The sequence below is a fragment of the Chenopodium album genome, chromosome 1 (assembly GCF_948465745.1).
Source record: "Chenopodium album chromosome 1, dcCheAlbu1.1, whole genome shotgun sequence".
Classification (NCBI taxonomy): Eukaryota; Viridiplantae; Streptophyta; class Magnoliopsida; order Caryophyllales; family Amaranthaceae; genus Chenopodium; species Chenopodium album.
In genome coordinates this window covers 23,277,391-23,297,792 of record NC_137834.1, presented here as the reverse complement: position 1 = coordinate 23,297,792, position 20,402 = coordinate 23,277,391, and positions in this window count along the sequence as shown.

Sequence of the window (20,402 nt, the reverse complement as noted above, 5' to 3'; positions counted from 1 at the left end):
CTCCTTCACAAGTTAGGCGTCTTCAGTCCACCCTCTCCAACTTGAGGGGGGGTGTTAGGAAAGATTAGGAGAATATCTTTTATGTTGATCATATATTTTAGTTTCCTTAATTATAGGATTGATTTGCTCAAGATAATATGTAGAATATCTTGTGTTATTATCTTAGGAAGCTCTGTACTCTATTTATATGTTTTGTGATCAATGAGAATAATCCAAGCTTTTGATCCCTAATTGATTTACCAAATGGGTTATTCTCACTTTTGAGTATGATTAAATGATATTCTTTTTTTTTTTGTTTTTGAAACATATTAAATGATATTCTTGTTGTCTCTAAAAGTTCATTATTAAATAATCACCGATTAAATAGAAAAAAAAAAAATAAAAGGATACGTCTTGTATGTGGCTAACCACATGGTGTGGCCACATTTGTTTATAAGAGTAATCTTCATTTATATGTATGAGTAACCTCATTTTTTTCATAAGAGTAATCCCATGTTGTCCATAAAAATAACCCAAATTCATTATACGAGTAAAATCAAATAATTAAGAAATAAGTAATCTCATTTGTTCATTCGGGTAACCCCTATTATTTTGTTTTAAAAATGAAAGAATAATTCCACTTATTTAAGAGAACCCCATTGTCTCATTTAATTAACCTACATATGTTAAGGTAACACCATTTTCTCATTACCGTGACCCCCTATTACTTAATTAATTGTCATATACATCCTCCGTTTCTATTTTAGTTGACGCGTTTGATTTAGGCACATATATTAAGGAGAGGAGAAAGGGTCAGAGATAATGAAAAAGCAAGTGGGATAGCTTATAAATGCAAGGTAAAAAAAGTTACCCCAAAAGGATTCATGTCAACTAAAAAAAACTTCCTAAAAAGGAATACGTGTCAACTAAAAAGAAATGGAGGTAGTATGTGAGCCACATATAAAAAATTTGTGAAAAAAAAATAGGGATGAAAAAAATCTCAAATTAACAAAGATGATATTTAGAGCAAGGTACCCTCAGTGTAAGTATTTCCCCTTCACAAGGAAGAAGGATGTGAGATTGCACGAGTACAAAAGGAAATGCATATTGAGGGTTTAAATTGTTGCCTTACATTGATCATAGTCGTGACTAATTCTTCACTAAAATGTTACTAGCCTTTTATCCACACGATGAGTGTGAGAGTTACATTAACTAATGAATTATTTTTATAAAAATACGCAATGATAAATTGTAAATTATTGAACAATATATAGTAATAGAAATAGACATAATTTATTGAAAATAAAGATAGAGATAAACATATATCAAAAATTTATTCACATAATTTTTTAGGGTGACATTTTGTTAGAGATTGTTACTAAAGCAGAAATCTGTGTTTATAAATTTCGTAATATAAAAAAAAATATTTTTCAAATATGATATCTACATTCTCTAATTCAAAACATTGTACTAATTAATAAATTTTCTTTTTTAATATGATTGAGTAATAGATTTTTTATTCAAAAAAACGTCTAGATTATAATTCTCAAAATTTATCATTTATTTTTTATATTATAATATTATTTTACAGCAAAAGAAGTAGTTCAAAACGTGAAACATCCAGTTATAACATATACTAATTGGTAAAAATAATTACTTCACAATCTAATTAATATAACTTTATTACTCTGTAGACCTATATTAATCAAGGTTGAGTCATGAGTTATCTCGTATCGAGTCACTTTAGGTTACGAGCCAAGAAATGTTCAACCCTTGCCCAAAGTTTTGGGTTCCTGGGTCAACCCAACAGGCTTTGAAATTTTTTTTATTTAACTTATTTTTTGTTAATTTTTTAATTTATTTAATCGAACATTTTTACCAATAATATTATTAGTCATTACATGCCTACTAAATAGCAAATCGTTAAAAAATCACATCAATTGCTAACTAATTTTGTAACAATGATATATTTTAAATTTTACAAAGATTAAAAATTTATCTTAAAATTTAATAAACAATGTGGGCATCGAACGGGGCACAAAACTAGTTCCATTATATAATAGAGATATGATATCTATATTTTCCAATTAAAGCATTGTATGAATTCCATAAGTTTCCTTTTTTTTTTTAAATATGATTGATTGAATATTTGATTTGTTTTTTTTTTTTTCATTTTTTTACCTTTCAAAGCATTATGTCTTTTATTGAAATACTAAAATAAAGTCAATTTTCCTTAAGGGGCATAATGGGTAATTCAAAAGTTGGACACCAACTTTATGCTTCTCCATCCCTTCCTTCCCTTACATAATAGAGATTAAACTTACAGGCACCAACTTTATGATGGACCTTATAGGTCACCTCGCCCAATAGGGTTGTACACAGTTTGGTCTGGACCGTGACCAAATCAGACCAAACCGCATTTTAGCGGTTTGGTTTGGTTTACGGTTTGGAAAAATACGGTTTGGTTTCGATTTTTTGGGAAATACGGTTTGCGGTTTGGTTTGGTTTTTCAAAAATTATAAACCAAACCAAACCGTAAACCAGTAAACCGCATTTTAATATTTATATAATTTTTAAATAAGTTAAAATAGTTATTATATATTATAAAAAAATTAAAAAAAAAAACAAAAAAAACATGAAAAATCATTAGAAGATTATACGGTCAGTATACTACTATACTCTATACTCAATCTCAAGTATCAATACTTAAAGTTCAATACGTCATATAACTATAATGTAGTATGATGTAGTATGAATTATTTTTTTGGACAAATGTATTATGTTTTTTTCCACTGTTAATTTGTTATGTATTATTTTTATTATGTGTTATTGTGTTAGCACTTAGCACTTGATTAGTTGGTTGTTATTTTTATTAAAAATTTGTAGTAGAATTTAATCCCTTTGGGCTAATTATTTGAACTTTATTATAAATTTATTAATATTTGACAATTTTTAGGAAAAAATGTCGTCTCATCATAAACCGCAAACCAAACCGCACCAAACCGTATTATTACGGTTTGGTTTGGTTTGGTTTGGTCTCAATACTAATATGGTTTGGTTTGGTTTGGAAAATTGACCAAACCGTATTTTGCGGTTTGGTTTGGTTTAGACTCAAACCACACCAAACCAGACCATGTTCACCCCTATCGCCCAATACCAAGTGACGTAAGTTTTTATTTAATATATTTTATTTAGGGTAAATAACAGTACTTAATGAATCAATAATAGTACTTGATAAATTAATAACAAGACTTTAGTTTAAAATAACAGTTTTTAATAATACATTGAGTTTTACTATAATTCGATTTGATAATCACTTAAATGACTTTTATTAGTACTAGTTATCACTACTTTATTACTTATATCTTAAACAAATTAGTTTTTATATTTAATGGCCCACCATGCTTCGCAATGTAGAATTCTTTACTTAGATAGTTTTTACCGATACATGAACTTAGTCGACAATGGAACCTCCGGCGCTCTGAGCTTCCGGCTTTACCAAGTGTAAGGGAATAGTTTCAAGCTTTAAAAATCCCACTAGCTTGAACCCCACTGTGATCATACACTAAAGTACGGTGGCGTCCAAAAGGGAAGAAGATAGAGCAAAAGAGTCGCCAACAAGTTTTTAAGGAACTTGTAAACCGTTCACGAGGTGAAGGTTACACCCCTTAACGATCCAAGAGATCGTCAACTCCATAAGGTCATGAACCAAATAAGGGTTCGGGGATGATGGTACAAATCCAACCTAAAAGAGATTGAACCTGCCCTAATAATAGGCCTCTACTTTATTCTGATCGTATTCATGTGCGCTTTCTGATTAACATGCAATCAATAGGTTTAACCCTAAACCTGTTTAATCTATATTGGTTGAATTTAATGCACAAATAAACTATTATTGGCGATCACTTGAATTATTATCACATTAACACTAACAAGATTATTAATTATCTTATTAAGCGTGGTTGCAAATACCAATTCCCTTTAAACATGCAATAAAAGGTGATCAAGCAATAACAAATAAAATAATGTATCAAGCAACACAATAAATAATAATCATGAATAATAATCATAATCATGTTAAAGCATAATAAACATAGCGAGATCCTAGGCATGATACTAACAAGATTAATAACAAACCCTAGCATGTCACTAAGCAATAAAAATCAAATCTTTAGCCCTAACATGATACTAACATGAATTAATATTAGAAAGAATATAGGAAGCATCGTACTTTTAATCATACTTAATATTAAGGTTACCCTAGACATGATACTAGGAATCAAAATAACAATCTAAGCATGATATCTACATCATAATATCAATTAATCAATTAAAGCACTTACTTGGATGTCTCGTACCTCTTTCTAATAACAAAATACACACGTTAGTAACTTCAAGGAAAATAATAATCAAAGCAATCAAATTAAATAATTGAAATAGAGATTTGGGACCAAACCCTCAGAAATTAAAACCTTTCACGTCTAGGGCGAAGGCAACTTCGAATATGGCTAGGTGTTTCTAGATCTTGCGAATGCGGAATTTTGTATAAAAAAGTAAAAGAAAGAATAGAAAAGAATGCTAAAAGAAAGAATGTTTTTAATTAAGAACCGATGAAAGAAAACTTGTGAATGAAGAGAGTTGATGAAAGCTAATTAAAACTAATTATTGATGAGAATTCGTGAATGAAGAGAGTTCCTCCTTGAAAACGGAGTTTTTGATACGATATTTATAGAGAAAATCATCCAAAAAAGATAATTTAACAAAACAGAGTCTGAAGATCGAAAATCAACCTTGGCGCCAGCCCTGGCTAGTTGGTGCCAGCACCAGTGGCTAGCGCCAGGCGCCAATGGTTAGCGTCTGGCGCCAAGCCCTGGGGTTGGACGCCAAACTGGTTTTTAACGCGTTTTCGAAAATCCGATAAATTTCCCGTACTGGAAGATAAAATAATATAATTTCAGTCGAAAATGCTATTTGATCTTGATTAAAACTCTGAAGAGTCCTAATTGAATTAGAAATGATGAGAACTTTCTAGAATGTTCTAGAAGACTAAAACCATTCCTAATTGCATTAGGAATGATAAATTATATTAGGCCCTCCCCTAGATCATTAGGCCGTACTTAAAGCTCAAACCGGACCCAGTTTAGTAAATTGGCCATAATTTCCTCAATATTCATCGGAATTGGGCTTATAATATATCGTTGGAAAGGTCTTTGCAAGCCCCATCCAACTACACCACTATTGGACCCATATCATGGACCAACCAAACTGGATTGTCTGTTTTCCTAAAATAAAGTTTTCAAAAACAGGAAGAAGAGAAAAGAAATAAAACTTTCCGCAACGCTAGACCTTTCCACACTTTCGTTTCATTCGATTATGATTCGACGTGAAAGGCACTCATCACCGGGTTTGGTTTTGGGGAGACACAAATGGGTGTCTACAGAAGCCCCCACTTTGGCTGAGTTTGGAGAAACGTGAGTTTCGAAAACGAAAGCCAAAGTAACGATAGGGACGGAGAATGACTCAGAACGTTATGCGATCCTAAATCACTCTTATAACGCCGATACCTGCAAAACTAGCGTTAGTTAAACAGATAAAAGAGTTAAGAAACGCGTATCTTGCACCATCGAGCACACGTCTCTGAAAGTAATCGATTTGCCGCTTTACTGTTTTGATGACCTCCTGCAAGCTAGAGAATGCCATCCCGCTGTTTCGATGTTCACTCGTCTCTGAACAAAGAGCTTCTTCTTGATATGATCTTCTGAATGACGTGTCCACGCGTCTCTGAACGAAGAGCTTGATAATAGGATGCCACCACGCGTCTCTGAGCAAAGAGTTTGAAAATAGGAAATGTCCACGCGTCTCTGAACAAAAGAGCTTGAAAATAGGAAATGTCCACGCGTCTCTGGAGCAAAAAGCTTGAAAATAGGAGATCTTTGATGATATGTCCACGCGTCTCTGAACAAAAGAGCTTTGAAAGAAATGTCCACGCGTCTCTAAACAAAAGAGCTTTGAAAGAAATGTCCACGCGTCTCTGAACAAAAGAGCTTGAAAGAAATGTCCACGCGTCTCTGAACAAAAGAGCTTTGAAAGGAAATGTCCACGCGTCTCTGGAGCAAAGAGCTTTGATGGAAATGTTCACGCGTCTCTGAACAATAGAGCTTTTGAATGATATGCCCACGCGTCTCTGAGCAAAAGAGCTTCAATGAAATGTCCACGCGTCTCTGAACAATAGAGCTTCAGTGCTTGAATGTTTGTTGCGATAATGTTCTGAAGAAAAATTTCCGAAGACCAACGTTTTTCGATCTCTAAAGCTCGCCTAAACTTTATTCCGCTAAAACCAGTATGTCGGTGTCTCCGTGATTAGGCGCTTTAAGCTAAGTGAGACGATCTTTCATCAGGTCGATCACTTATTGCAATTGTAATCAAACTGACTACTTAATCATGTCAAATTGCTTATAGGGGCTAACTGGCGTACCAAGGAACCCGAAATTGCTGTATGAATTCGAAATCACCTTTCTGAGAGGCTTCGAGCTCTGCCACTGCTGAAATATCTCTGGCGCAAAGAATTGGAGTAAGGTCTTCCCTATTCTGCTGCACCTGTACTTATTTTTTACTATAGAACTTTGCCAATTTCTTTAATTATCTTAGGGTTGACCTAAGGCTTAAAATTATCTTAGGGTTGACCTAAGGTTGAATGTTGCTTGACTCATCGACTTGACACGACTCAAGGTATAAACTTGACTCGCTGATTGACTGACTCGAGGTTGACTCGACTCGAAGTAACATGACACATGTGACTCGTGACCCGTGTGTGCATTGTAATGTGATCGTGCGACTCGAAAATGCAAAAAGCAAAAATTTTCTGTCATTTTTGTGGAGGGTACCGACTTTCTCCCGAAAAAGAAAGACGTGAAAAAGAAAATCAAAAGTTTGAAGATGCATGTTGAATGAGCTTAGTCAAATGTTGTTTGATACTATCTCTCAAGGTTCAAGGATTAATTCATCCGAGGCTATCTCAACTGTTGACTCAATTATGAAAGCATTTGGGTAACTTAGGCATAGAGGCTAAGTACTTCATGCTTCTATGTAATGACAATTATGAGTGATTTTGACGAAGCATGCTTCAGCGTTAAGATTTCATGACAAAGGGTTCCTAAGGAAAGTATATTTGGTCATGTATCTCTGATGTGTGTGATAGTGACACTAAAGCTAGGCCACAAGAGCTAAGTGTGGAAAAACATATTGTTAGAAGAGCCAAATAATAGTGACTCTTAGGCTAGGTAAGCTAATGATGTAAGGACCAAGCCCCCAAGTCTAGCTCTAAGTGAATAGGGATGAGCATTGGAGATCCCTTGATATGATCATGGTGTAAGTGTGTGAATGTGAATATGAATGCATGTTTATTACGGCCGCACCTCGATGTGAAGTTGCCTACGTATCCGTTAGGAATCAGACCGAACGTAGCTCTAGCCAAACCTCGCACAAGTGTGTATACCTCAAAAAGGTCTTTTTAAGGGTTGTAACGTGGTTAGGCTAAAGGTTTATTGAAGAAGGGGATAAAGGCTCAAGACCCTAGATAAGCCCCTAAGGTGTGCAACCTTGCTTTTGAATATTTGTATTTTCATGCTTGAGGTTTTCTACTCTTTTTTTTTAGCTCTTTCTTTTGCTTTAGCATTTATTTTATTTTAATAAGTGTGGGCAATCCCGATCATGCGGTCTATCACTCACTTGGCATTCATGTTTCTCAGGCACGGTACCGAGCACTCGATAAGAGACGCAATCTGAGACGTGTTCTTATCAAAGATATTTTCATATCAAAGACATTGGAACACTTACCCTTTTGTACACTTTTATTTATTTTTTTGCTTTTTTTTTTTTTTTTGCTATTTTAATCTTTGAATTTTCTCAAGCTTTCTTTAGAATTGCAAAAGTTGCAAACCATCCCATCCCAAGGTTAGATAGATGTGGGTTGAAAAAAAGAAAGGTCTATCGTTAGACGAGGCTCAAAGTGGTTTATGAAGAAAGGATGTATAATTGAAGGGTGAAATGAGATATGATGTGGCTACAAGGGTTGCCTTAAATCATTGGTATACCTTGTGCTTAATTCAACATTTTTTTTAATGCAATATTAATGCAATGATCATATGCAAGAAAATAAATGCTCATTTTATTAAAAGAAAATAAAGAATCTACAAAATTAATCTAAGGAAATGAAAAGGTGCCTATGCTAGACTAATTGGGGAAAGGAAAAAAAGAATGAAAAAAGAAATAGAAAAAGAGGACATGAAATCTTGTCGTTGTAGCTCGCCTCTTGTCTTGTGTCATTTGCTTCATCATCACCCAGTCTTCTCGCTAGCTAGAGGCAATGGGACCTTGTTTGCTTCTATGAGGTCTTGAATGAGATTTTGAAACCTGTAGCATTCATCAGTGGTATGACCGTTTCCTCGATGGTACTTGCAATAGGAATTTGGATTCCATCTCGAAGATCGATTTTCTGGTGTTGGATCCTCGGTAGGGCCAATAGGTTTGATTAATCCTCAATCATAGAGACGATCGAAAGCAGCATCGTAGGTCATTCCAATGGATGTGAAATCTCGCCTGGGTTTCCTTTTAGATCCTTGATTGTCCATGGCTAAGACATCATTATGGTCAAAGGTACTAACATTATTACTAGAGTGGGCGTTTTCGGAAGAAGAAGGATTGTCGCTCTTCTTTCCTTTCCAGCCACCGTGGTTGCTATTGTTAGTAGCTTTTTGCTTTGCGAGGTCATCTTCGATCTCGATACCTATGTCATAGACGGCCTTGAAAGTATTCAAGTTGTGTTGATATTTTAAGTGCTTTGAATACTTTTCTTGGAGATTCTTGATAAACATCCTCACGGATTCTTTTTCAGTGGGGACCTCAATCATCTTGGCGGAAGTTTCCCTCCATTTATTAAAGAAAGAAGTAAAGCCTTCATTCTCTTTTTGTCTTAGCATCTCAAGTTGTCTATGGTCGGTTTCAACTTGGATATTGCACTTGTACCTATCAACGAAAGCGTTCACTATCAATTCCCAAGTAGAGGTTTTCTCCTTGTCAAGGGAGAAGAACCATTGTTGGCAAACGGTTTCAAGAGATAGTGGGAACAGAGAGGGGAAAGCCTTCTTATCGATACCCTTAATGCTCATTATGGTTTCGAAAGCTCTTAGATGAAAGTAAGGGTTATTTGTTGCCTTGAATTTTGGGATGTCAGCGGCGTTGAACTTATGTGGAAGAAGTTCCTTGTCCAGCGAGACCCCATGTGAACTCATGCCCTGAAATTTATAGTCACTAGATAGCTTGCTTAGACTCTCTTGCATGAGGTCCATCTTTTGTTGCTTCACGGGATCATCAACCTTGAGTGCGAGAAGCTTTAGTGTTTCAGTCACGGTAGCCAGTTGGTTCTTAAGATCATTGACTTCTTCTTGAGTTGCCATTATCTTCTTAGCCTTCCTCTTTTGACGAATCGGTTTATCAAAAAGCGAGACTTGAATAAAGAGGTTGTCCTTGATTAATCGCCCTTCTCTCCTCGACCAAGTACTGTGGAAAAGGAATTTGGGGGTACTGATTGTTAATTATTTGACTCAAACTTTATTCAACATGCAATGGATGGAAGAAGTGAAGAAAGATGGAAGAATGTGAAGAAGATTTAGGTGGAGGGATATGAAGAATTAGGAATAGAATGTACTCCCCCAACTCAAATGACGGAAAAAACCGAATCATGCATGAACCTAAGACATGGTCATGGTGACGTATACTCAAAGTGTGTGTTAAGACTAGTGAGTGTAGGTGACATGTTGAGACTCGTGTCATGACCACGTGGCTAGACTATGTGACCAAGACTCGATTAATAACTCGACAAGGTGTTATTGACAGCGGAAATTAACCGAATTAATTAGCAAACTGGTTAATTAGAACTTAGGTGATGACTCGACAAATAATCCGAACTGTCGGCCAAGCGACAGGACTGGCGTCACAATACGGTGGTTGGCGCCAGACAATTTAGTTAATGCCTGGCGCTAAACACTATAATGTGGCGCTACAGCTCAGACTTTTGCGCCAATATTGGAGCTTTGGTCCGGGACTGTTTTCGGTATTATTAGTCAACTGGGGTATGCCTAAAGTCGTACTAGGTCAATTCCGATTAAAAAAAAAACTTTATTGACTCAAATTAATTAATTAATTAATTAATTAGGCAAAGTTCTTTAAGTCATTAATTTTAGTCTCAACACAAATCAACAAACGGTTAAGAGAAACATAGAATATATATGCACAGCAAATAATGCACAATTAGTCAAGTAGGCACAATATGATGCAATGAGTTTGCAACCTAACCATGGCTCTAGTTCTCTAAAGTTCGGGATATGGTTTAGTCAAATAGGGTCCATGGTTAATTGTCCGGATGCACCGCGCAGAAGCCTAACCGTGAAGGGTTAGCGCGTGTGGATGGGACACCGCGAGTTTTTAGAAAAAACTCACTTCCATGGTTTGGTGAATTCAACATCTCAGATGTACCCTTTGTTGCCAGGAGCGTTCAATCGGGTAGATAGAGCATGAATTCCCAGAGGGTTATGTCCATATGTAGAACACATATGGGTTTCAGAAAAGTGAAAAAAAATTCAATCAGGAAGTAGGATCGAGCAAACAATACGAAAAACCGGTCGAAATTAGAACGCATATTTCTGGCTCGGTATTGGAGGAATTTGGCGCCAGCAAACAGAGACTGGCGCCAACTTTTAACTGTAGCGCCTGGCGCCAATACTGGCGTCTGGCGCTACGGCTAAAAGTTTGGCGCCAAGCTCTGGCCCCTGACGCTACTTCCCACATTCCTCAGCAGCTTTCTGTGCTCAATAAAATCATCCAGTTTCGCACGGTGTTATTTCAGTCCTAGTTGTGAAAGACATTTCTCAAATTTCCTACGTGTAAAATCCTATGTTTTTTACTCATTACGGATGGTCTTTCCAATGAGAACCTTTTTATGCATATGACAATAATGTTAATCAAAATTACGCACATGAAATACTTAGAACTTTTCGAGTCTCATCCACTCATTCTAAATCATTGCCGAAACAAATTCAGGAATTAAAATAGAAATCCTCCCCAGTGGAGTCGCCAAAAACTGTAGGGAATAGTTTCAAGCTTTAAAAATCCCACTAGCTTGAACCCCACTGTGATCATACACTAAAGTACGGTGGCGTCCAAAAGGGAAGAAGATAGAGCAAAAGAGTCGCCAACAAGTTTTTAAGGAACTTGTAAACCGTTCACGAGGTGAAGGTTACACCCCTTAACGATCCAAGAGATCGTCAACTCCATAAGGTCATGAACCAAATAAGGGTTCGGGGATGATGGTACAAATCCAACCTAAAAGAGATTGAACCTGCCCTAATAATAGGCCTCTACTTTATTCTGATCGTATTCATGTGCGCTTTCTGATTAACATGCAATCAATAGGTTTAACCCTAAACCTGTTTAATCTATGTTGGTTGAATTTAATGCACAAATAAACTATTATTGGCGATCACTTGAATTATAATCACATTAACCCTAACAAGATTATTAATTATCTTATTAAGCGTGGTTGCAAATACCAATTCCCTTTAAACATGCAATAAAAGGTGATCAAGAAATAACAAATAAAATAATGTATCAAGCAACATAATAAATAATAATCATAATCATGTTAAAGCATAATAAACATAGCGAGATCCTAGGCATGATACTAACAAGATTAATAACAAACCCTAGCATGTCACTAAGCAATAAAAATCAAATCTTTAGCCCTAACATGATACTAACATGAATTAATATTAGAAAGAATATAGGAAGCATCGTACTTTTAATCATACTTAATATTAAGGTTACCCTAGACATGATACTAGAAATCAAAATAACAATCTAAGCATGATATCTACATCATAATATCAATTAATCAATTAAAGCACTTACTTGGATGTCTCGTACCTCTTTCTAATAACAAAATACACACGTTAGTAACTTCAAGGAAAATAATAATCAAAGCAATCAAATTAAATAATTGAAATAGAGATTTGGGACCAAACCCTCAGAAATTAAAACCTTTCACGTCTAGGGCGAAGGCAACTTCGAATATGGCTAGGTGTTTCTAGATCTTGCGAATGCGGAATTTTGTATGAAAAAGTAAAAGAAAGAATAGAAAAGAATGCTAAAAGAAAGAATGTTTTTAATTAAGAATCGATGAAAGAAAACTTGTGAATGAAGAGAGTTGATGAAAGCTAATTAAAACTAATTATTGATGAGAATTCGTGAATGAAGAGAGTTCCTCCTTGAAAACGGAGTTTTTGATACGATATTTATAGAGAAAATCATCCAAAAAAGATAATTTAACAAAACAGAGTCTGAAGATCGAAAATCAACCTTGGCGCCAGCCCTGGCTAGTTGGTGCCAGCACCAGTGGCTAGCGCCAGGCGCCAATGGTTAGCGTCTGGCGCCAAGCCTGGTTCCAGGCGCCAAGGCCTGGGGTTGGACGCTAAACTGGTTTTCAACGCGTTTTCGAAAATCCGATAAATTTCCCGTACTGGAAGATAAAATAATATAATTTCAGTCGAAAATGCTATTTGATCTTGATTAAAAATCTGAAGAGTCCTAATTGAATTAGAAATGATGAGAACTTTCTAGAATGTTCTAGAAGACTAAAACCATTCCTAATTGCATTAGGAATGATAAATTATATTAGGCCCTCCCCTAGATCATTAGGCCGTACTTAAAGCTCAAACCGGACCCAGTTTAGTAAATTGACCATAATTTCCTCAATATTCATCGGAATTGGGCTTATAATATATCGTTGGAAAGGTCTTTGCAAGCCCCATCCAACTACACCACTATTGGACCCATATCATGGACCAACCAAACTGGATTGGCTGTTTTCCTAAAATAAAGTTTTCAAAAACAGGAAGAAGAGAAAAGAAATAAAACTTTCCGCAACGCTAGACCTTTCCACACTTTCGTTTCATTCGATTATGATTCGACGTGAAAGGCACTCATCACCGGGTTTGGTTTTGGGGAGACACAAATGGGTGTCTACACCAAGGTAGCTAACCCTAACCCCATCTTCCTTAGATCAGGCACAGCACAGATCTAATTTGTTTCCTACCTTAGATCGTAGTCTCTACTAAAACAATCTCTATTGTATTTGTGATGGTACTTTTAAACATAAAAATAACTCATCTGTGACATAAATTTTGGGAGGATAACATTTCCTTTTGAAAGGAAAATTTTTTATTTTGAAAAGATTACAACACTCACTTCGTACAAAATTAAAAACAGGAATTCTAAACAGACATGACAAGAAATAGAGTTTTCTCTACTTTAAAGAGAGATGGAGAACCAATCTGTCTCTTAAGGTGAGGATTTTCTCTAGAGAATTTTCTTGTTTTCAGAAATTCTCTAGTTAACTACCTTCACTTCTTTGCCTAATGCCCTTTATATAGGGGAAGGCTCACAAAGGTCACCGACACTTTCTATGGTTTACAAAAAACCATGACTTAACAAGTGAATATTGTTCACTACTTTTCTAAAGATTCTTTAAAATAATTAAAACGTGCTAAAATAGTAAAAGTAGAATACATTATTGCTGGTGTGGGCTCAGGACTCCATCATATCTTGTAGACCACCTTTATTGTCCTTACTGTCTTCATAATGGATACATTTGGTTGTCTTCTTCTATACCGAGATCCATCACACACTTGGCAGCATAAGATTCATCCCATGTGCCAAAGATCTCCAATAAGTGCTCTTTTCCTTCTAAGGATAAATATCTCCCAGCTTCAACTTGTTCAAGATAATCGTACACTGATTCCCCTTGTAATACTCCTTCTTCTAAATAATTTCTTAACTATTCTGGTGCTATTATTGCGGTATTTCCTACATGTATTATGATTGGTGGTTTTTCCTTTATCGTTATGAATTGGTTAAGATACTGGGCAATATAGAAAAATCCATAAGCTCTTGGCTTCGTAGGATCTTTTACTCGTCTCTTCTTGATACAGATTCGATCTTTGACTTTGCGATGAACATCTTCAAACATGATCAGGAAATGTGGAGAGCTAACTTTCCTTCAACCATTTCAATGTTTGCACTTTGCCCTTGGACTTGTTCAACTCTTCCTTTGTATCTTGTTAACGTTGCATCATAAATTCTACTAAATATATACCTCTGAAATTTTGTGAGCTTCCCAACGAAAGTAGTATTATTATCAGGAAATGGTACAATGTTATGAACCATTCCATAATCCCAAGCTTTGTAGTGCTTAGACACATATGGTGCCCTCCATTCCAGAGAATGTGGATGAATTGACACAATACCCACTCTGGATATAGTGTTGAACATTATTCTACTTCCCCATATATCATAGACATCATACAACTTGTACGACCTTGATACAACTAAATGGTACCAGAATTTAAAATTTTTATCTTTTATTTTATTTAGTATTATATTCTAAATATCTGGGATGAGTCGTAGGATGATGACCATTACTTCATACATTAGGAACCTTCAAACTGCTACATGACAACTCTTAATCAAACCATCTCGAGATCTCTTTTTTTATGAAACAATCATGGCCTCCATCAAGGCCCTAGTGGAGGGTGAAACCTGCTCCATTGCTTTATTTGTTTCTTCAATAAGAGCTTTTCTCCCTGCCTCCATCTTTTCTAGTTGATGGGTAGGAGGTTTTTCTGATGTCCTGTGCTTCTTTGCCATTGGCTAATTCTCTAGTCAGACTATCTTCCAATGAATTATTCGATCCCTATATATGTTCAATAGTAAAAGAGAATTGATTAAGCCATAATTGCCAACGTAGGAGTCTCCCTTGCGCTTGCATATTACACAAATTATTTTTAACAAAACCAAGCATGCCTTTGCAATCTGTTCTTATTAAGAACTGTTTAGGGGCTAAGAAGATTAAGAACGCTTACATTGGTTAGAAAACATTTTTCTTCCTTGTCTGTTTTGCTTATAAAGGGTCTCACCCAAATAGGTAAATTAATCAAGTGTCATACAACAGATTTAGAATCTATTTAAGATTTTCATGGTTTTTAAACCACTTGAAGTTATAACTTGTCAAATCGTCTTTATTACTTGCATAATCATCATGTTCCAAAATAATTATATTAGAACTCTTAGTCAATATGAAATCATATTTCTTTCGCTAAGTTTTACACATGCTAGTCATCATAATGAGTTTCGATACAACAATTGAAACTTATACAACAGCTTTGCTTAGCTTTCAATGAGAAACGACAATGGAGAATGTGCACTTGGAATGTACTACCTTCGAAACATGGTTATTAATCCTATTACACTTAATGAGACCACGTGTTGTCATATGTAACACGAGGTGAATCATGCTCATATTGTTGCTTTTATTCGATTATTTCTCGAATTTCTTCAAGATTTTCGAATTAGCTTTTTCTTGAACTCTTTCAAGGCTCTCGAACTTTTAGAGATTCTTATACTCTCACTTGCCTTTTTAAGAGGCACATTTAGCATAGGGTGAACCAACCATGATTTGAACCATGTTTATTTGTTACTTTTCTCGAACTCTTTCGAGATTTATACTACTCCCACTTGACCTTTTGGAACAATTTTCCATAAGGGTAACTACTTGAGCAACAAACATTTTGTGCTATGTATGACTTGTGTAGTAGTACCCCGTGCTCTATATAGGAATTATACTTGAATTAAACGATTTAATACAACTTTCATTCCTTACTTTGTAGAAAGACACTATTAGAACTTTTCTTATCCATATCATATATGAAGCCTTTGCTACATTTTGATTTGACATTGTAGGGAATATTTCAAGCATTACCCCTAGCTTGAACCCCACTGTGATCATACACTAAAGTACGGTGGTGTCCAAAGGGAAAGAAGATAGAGCAAAAGAGTCGCCAACAAGTTTTAGGAACTTGTAAACCGTTCACGAGGTGAAGGTTACACCCCTTAACGATCCATGAGATCGTCAACTCCAATAGGTCTGGAACCATGACTGGTAGTTCGGGGATGAAGGTACAAATCCAACCTAAAAGAGATTGAACCTGCCCTAATTATAGGCCTCTACTTTATTCTTCTTGTATTCATGTGCGCTTTCTGACTAACATGAAATCAATAGGATTAACCCTAAACCTGTTTAATCTATGTTGGTTGAATATTAAAGCACAAACAAAACTATTATTGGCGACCACTTGAATTATAATCAAATTAACCCTAACAATATTATCAATTATCTTATTAAGCGTGATTACAAGTACAAATTCCCTTTAAACATGCATAAAAGGTGTGATCAAGAAATAACAATAAATATAATCCAGCAACATAATAATAATCATAATAATAACAATTATAAAAATTATCATAATAATAATAATTAACCATAATAACAATCATAAGCATAATCATGTTAAAGCATAATAATAGCAAGATCCTAGGCATGATGCTAACAAGATTAATAAAAAAAACCCTAGCATGTCACTAAGCAATAAAGATAAAATATTTAGCCCTAACATGATACTAACATGAATATTAGGAAAGAAAATAAGAAGCATCACAGAAATCATAATAAGCATATTTGATATTATAACATTTTCCCTAAACATAATACTAGGAATCATTGTTGTCATTCAAAACATCAAGCATCCTAACATGATACTAGGAATCATAATAACAACCTAGACATGATTTCTATATCATAATAACAATGCAAACAATTAAAGCACTTACTTGGATGCATCGTATCTCTTTCTAATAACAAAATACACACGTTAGTAACTTCAAGGAAAATAATAAACAACCATTAAATTAAATAATTGAAATAAAGATTAGGGACCAAACCCTCATTAATTAATACCTTTCACGTCTAGGGCGAAGGCAACTTCGAACTTGGCTAGGTGTGTCTAGTGCTAATGTATGAGAAATTGTGTTTGTAAAAGGGTTGGTTTAGAAAGAGAGAGAAAATAATCAAGAGATTCTTTATGAGAGTTGATGATTGAAAAAGGGGAGATATGACCTCTATTTATAGAGAAAAAAGAGGGTCGAAGAATAAGAAATAAATCCGAATTCGAATCGAAATAAAACTCGATGGACAACAGTTTTTGCGGAATTTGTTTTAATCATATATTTTGATCCAAAAGTCCAAATAAAGCATATAATATGTCGTTGGAAAGACCTTGAAGTCTACTTTCTAAAACAATTAGAATTAGATTAAAATATTTTGTAGATAAAAATATATGGCCGAAATAGTGGAAGGGTGTCAGTTTTGGATAGAGTTTTGTATCTCATTCATATCTTTTTCGTTATAGCTCAGAATTAATATTATAATATATCATTGGAAAGATAATTTCAAGATCTATCCAACCATATAAAATTCGGATAAATATTATGAGGCACGAAAATAAAATATGAATATATTTCACTTCGCACAAAATAAGGATTCTAAAAAAGGAGTAGTTTTATTCAATTTCAAACTCTTTGAAACATAATTATCAATCCTAACTCCATTAGGATTTAAAAGAACCTACTAGAATATTCTAGAAGACTATAATCATTCCTAATAGCTTTAGGAATGATAATTAATAATAGGCCCTCCTCTATATCATTGGGCCGCATATAAAAACCAAATCGGGCCCAGTTTAGTATTTTGGCCATAACTTCCTCATTATTCATTGGAATTGGGCGTATAATATATCGTTGGAAATTTCTTTTCAACCCCTATCCAACTACACTATTATTGAACCCATATCATGGACCAAACTAAACTAGAATGCTCATTTTTCATAAATAAGGTAATAAAAGAAATATTTTCAAAAACAGAAAGAAGAGATATTTTAATAAAAACATCCTCATCACTAGACTTTTCACACTTTCGCTTTGTTCGATAATCAAATGACATGAAAGGTATTCATCACTGGGTTTGATTTTGGGGAGACACATTTGGGTGTCGACAGACATATGTAGTTTTGTTTAGTTTTGTAGCTTATCTTAAAAGTATACCCCTTGAATAATGGTTGGAAGATAGGTAATTTTCATCTAGTATCAAAATATATCTTATATACATTGATAGTTAGTTCCTTTATAAACACTTCATAAGGTTTTCTATTGGAGTTTGTTGTAAAATGATTTCACAACTCTTGGATGTTTATCAAGGTTCTGGCTCAAGTTCTCATTATTACCAAGTAAATCTTAACTCAAAATTTCACAATTACAATCATATTGTAATGTAATTATTATCTTGTCAAATTGATACTGAACTTCATACTGAATCTTTTGAACTATTCAAAATTGTCACGCTTTAGCTTATACTAAGCACAAGTGACCATATCACAAATGAAGTTTCACTATCTGTCTCTAGTTATTGAACCTTAGGTTTTCTTACATTGATATGTATTCGACCTCGAGTTCGCATCGTCATTTCTCTAAACGGTGACTTTGTCAAAAATTTCAAATTAGAATGAAGTTCACATATATCAATAGATTCATAATCTAATGATATTGAAAGTCCATCCCTTCATGCAATGTTCATTTTTCATTCAAATCATTTGACATATAGAGACAATTCATATATATAGAAATGGTTTTATTATTTCTATCATATAGAACTTTAAACCTATTTAGCTTATCAAAACACATTGTGGCTCAATAAAGCATAGAATAACATTTAATCCATGTTTTTGAATCTTCAATTCTTAGTCATTACTAACATTAAATGGTATTTCGAAAATGGCAAGAATAAATAACATTCATTTAATTCTAACCAATAACTAGGTAATGTGAAAATAAGCTTCTACTTGTAAAGCTGCAACTTTTGCTTCTAGACTTGTAGATTCTACTTGTCAAGTAACAACATTTGCTTCTAAACTTGTAGATTTTCTCCCTTAGCCGTAACTTCTTCATTTAGTTCAACCTCATTCTCAATGAGAGTGAACTAAACATGAAATCACATTGTTGTAATATAAGAAGTATTTTCAAGGCTATATTCTAAAATAAGAAGATCGAAAAGATGATCTTAAGACAATGAAAGAGTACGGTGTGTCGTGATGAAAATCAATGACTTGAAAACGAAATTCCGGCGCAACCGGGGTGCACTATTGTATTCGCCGGCACGTTCCCTAAGGTTAACACACCACTTCCACACAAAGGCACTTTTGGGTGGAAGGTTGGAGCCAAGTAATAACTTATGCCCAATATAGAGTATGTGTTTAAGCAAGCTTGTGTTTGATATGTATTTCTTGTGTATATAAATCAGAAAACATCCTCCAATTTATAGAGATGAATAAAGAAGATGAAAGATCATGGAAGAATATTCTATAAACCAAAAAGAGAAATCAGAAATATTATGGTGATTAAAAACACCATAATCAACCTCTTAAATAGGGGGTTACAAGAAATCAAACAAGAAGAGGAATCCAAGGGAATCGTTGGAGTCCAACGGACAAACACGCGCCCGATCGGGCGGACACTCCCTTTTTCCAGACGTCTTCTCGCGCCCGGTCGGGCGGGGCTTGCCCGATCGGGCGGCGGAACTCCAGAATTTTACGGCTCTTCTCGCGCCCGATCGGGCGGGTCTCGCTCGGTCGGGCGCCCATATCTGACCCTTTGAATTTCCTTTCTTTATTTCCAACAATCCCCCACTAAAGGAAGGGAAGAAAAGCCAACAAAAGATGAGGATAAGCAACCTATTGGGCATAAGAGGAGATCAATACATAACACTTAGATATTACATAAGTAATTTGAAATCTAGTGCTTAGTGAAATGAGACAGTGAATTACAAGTGTAAGGGTGGACAAACCTTGAAACCCTTAGACTCTTGATCAAGGAGTGGACTAGCCTTGAAACTCCAAGATTTAATTCAAGACCCCCACATCACATACCTTTCTCCAAAAATTTACTTGAACTCCGCGAAGAGATATGCTCTTTTATAGCCAAGCATATTCACCTTAGGTCTAGTGGAAGCTCTAGGAAATCCGCCCAAATTTTCCACAGAAGATGGCTAGTCTTCACAACCACACAGGTGAATCACAAGCACTTCTCAAAAGTACTTAGTCAACGGGGTTAAAACATGTTCAAAAGAACTCAACAAATGCTGCATTGTAGCCATTTACCCCCACATGACCATGGATTCATTAAGAGCTTAATGCTCAACCTCACAATAATCATAAACAACAGTGATCCAAAGTTTTAGTGCATCCACCCAAACAATTGGATTCATTAAGAGTCAAAGGACTCAACCTCAAACGGTGGATCAATCAAGTGCGTCTCAAATAGCACCAATCCAAAAATGGTTTATTGATCCATTAAGAACTCAAAAGAGTCCAGCCTCAACCAAGCATTACAACACATGCCATAGGAATAGGAAAGTAATGCTTTTCCAC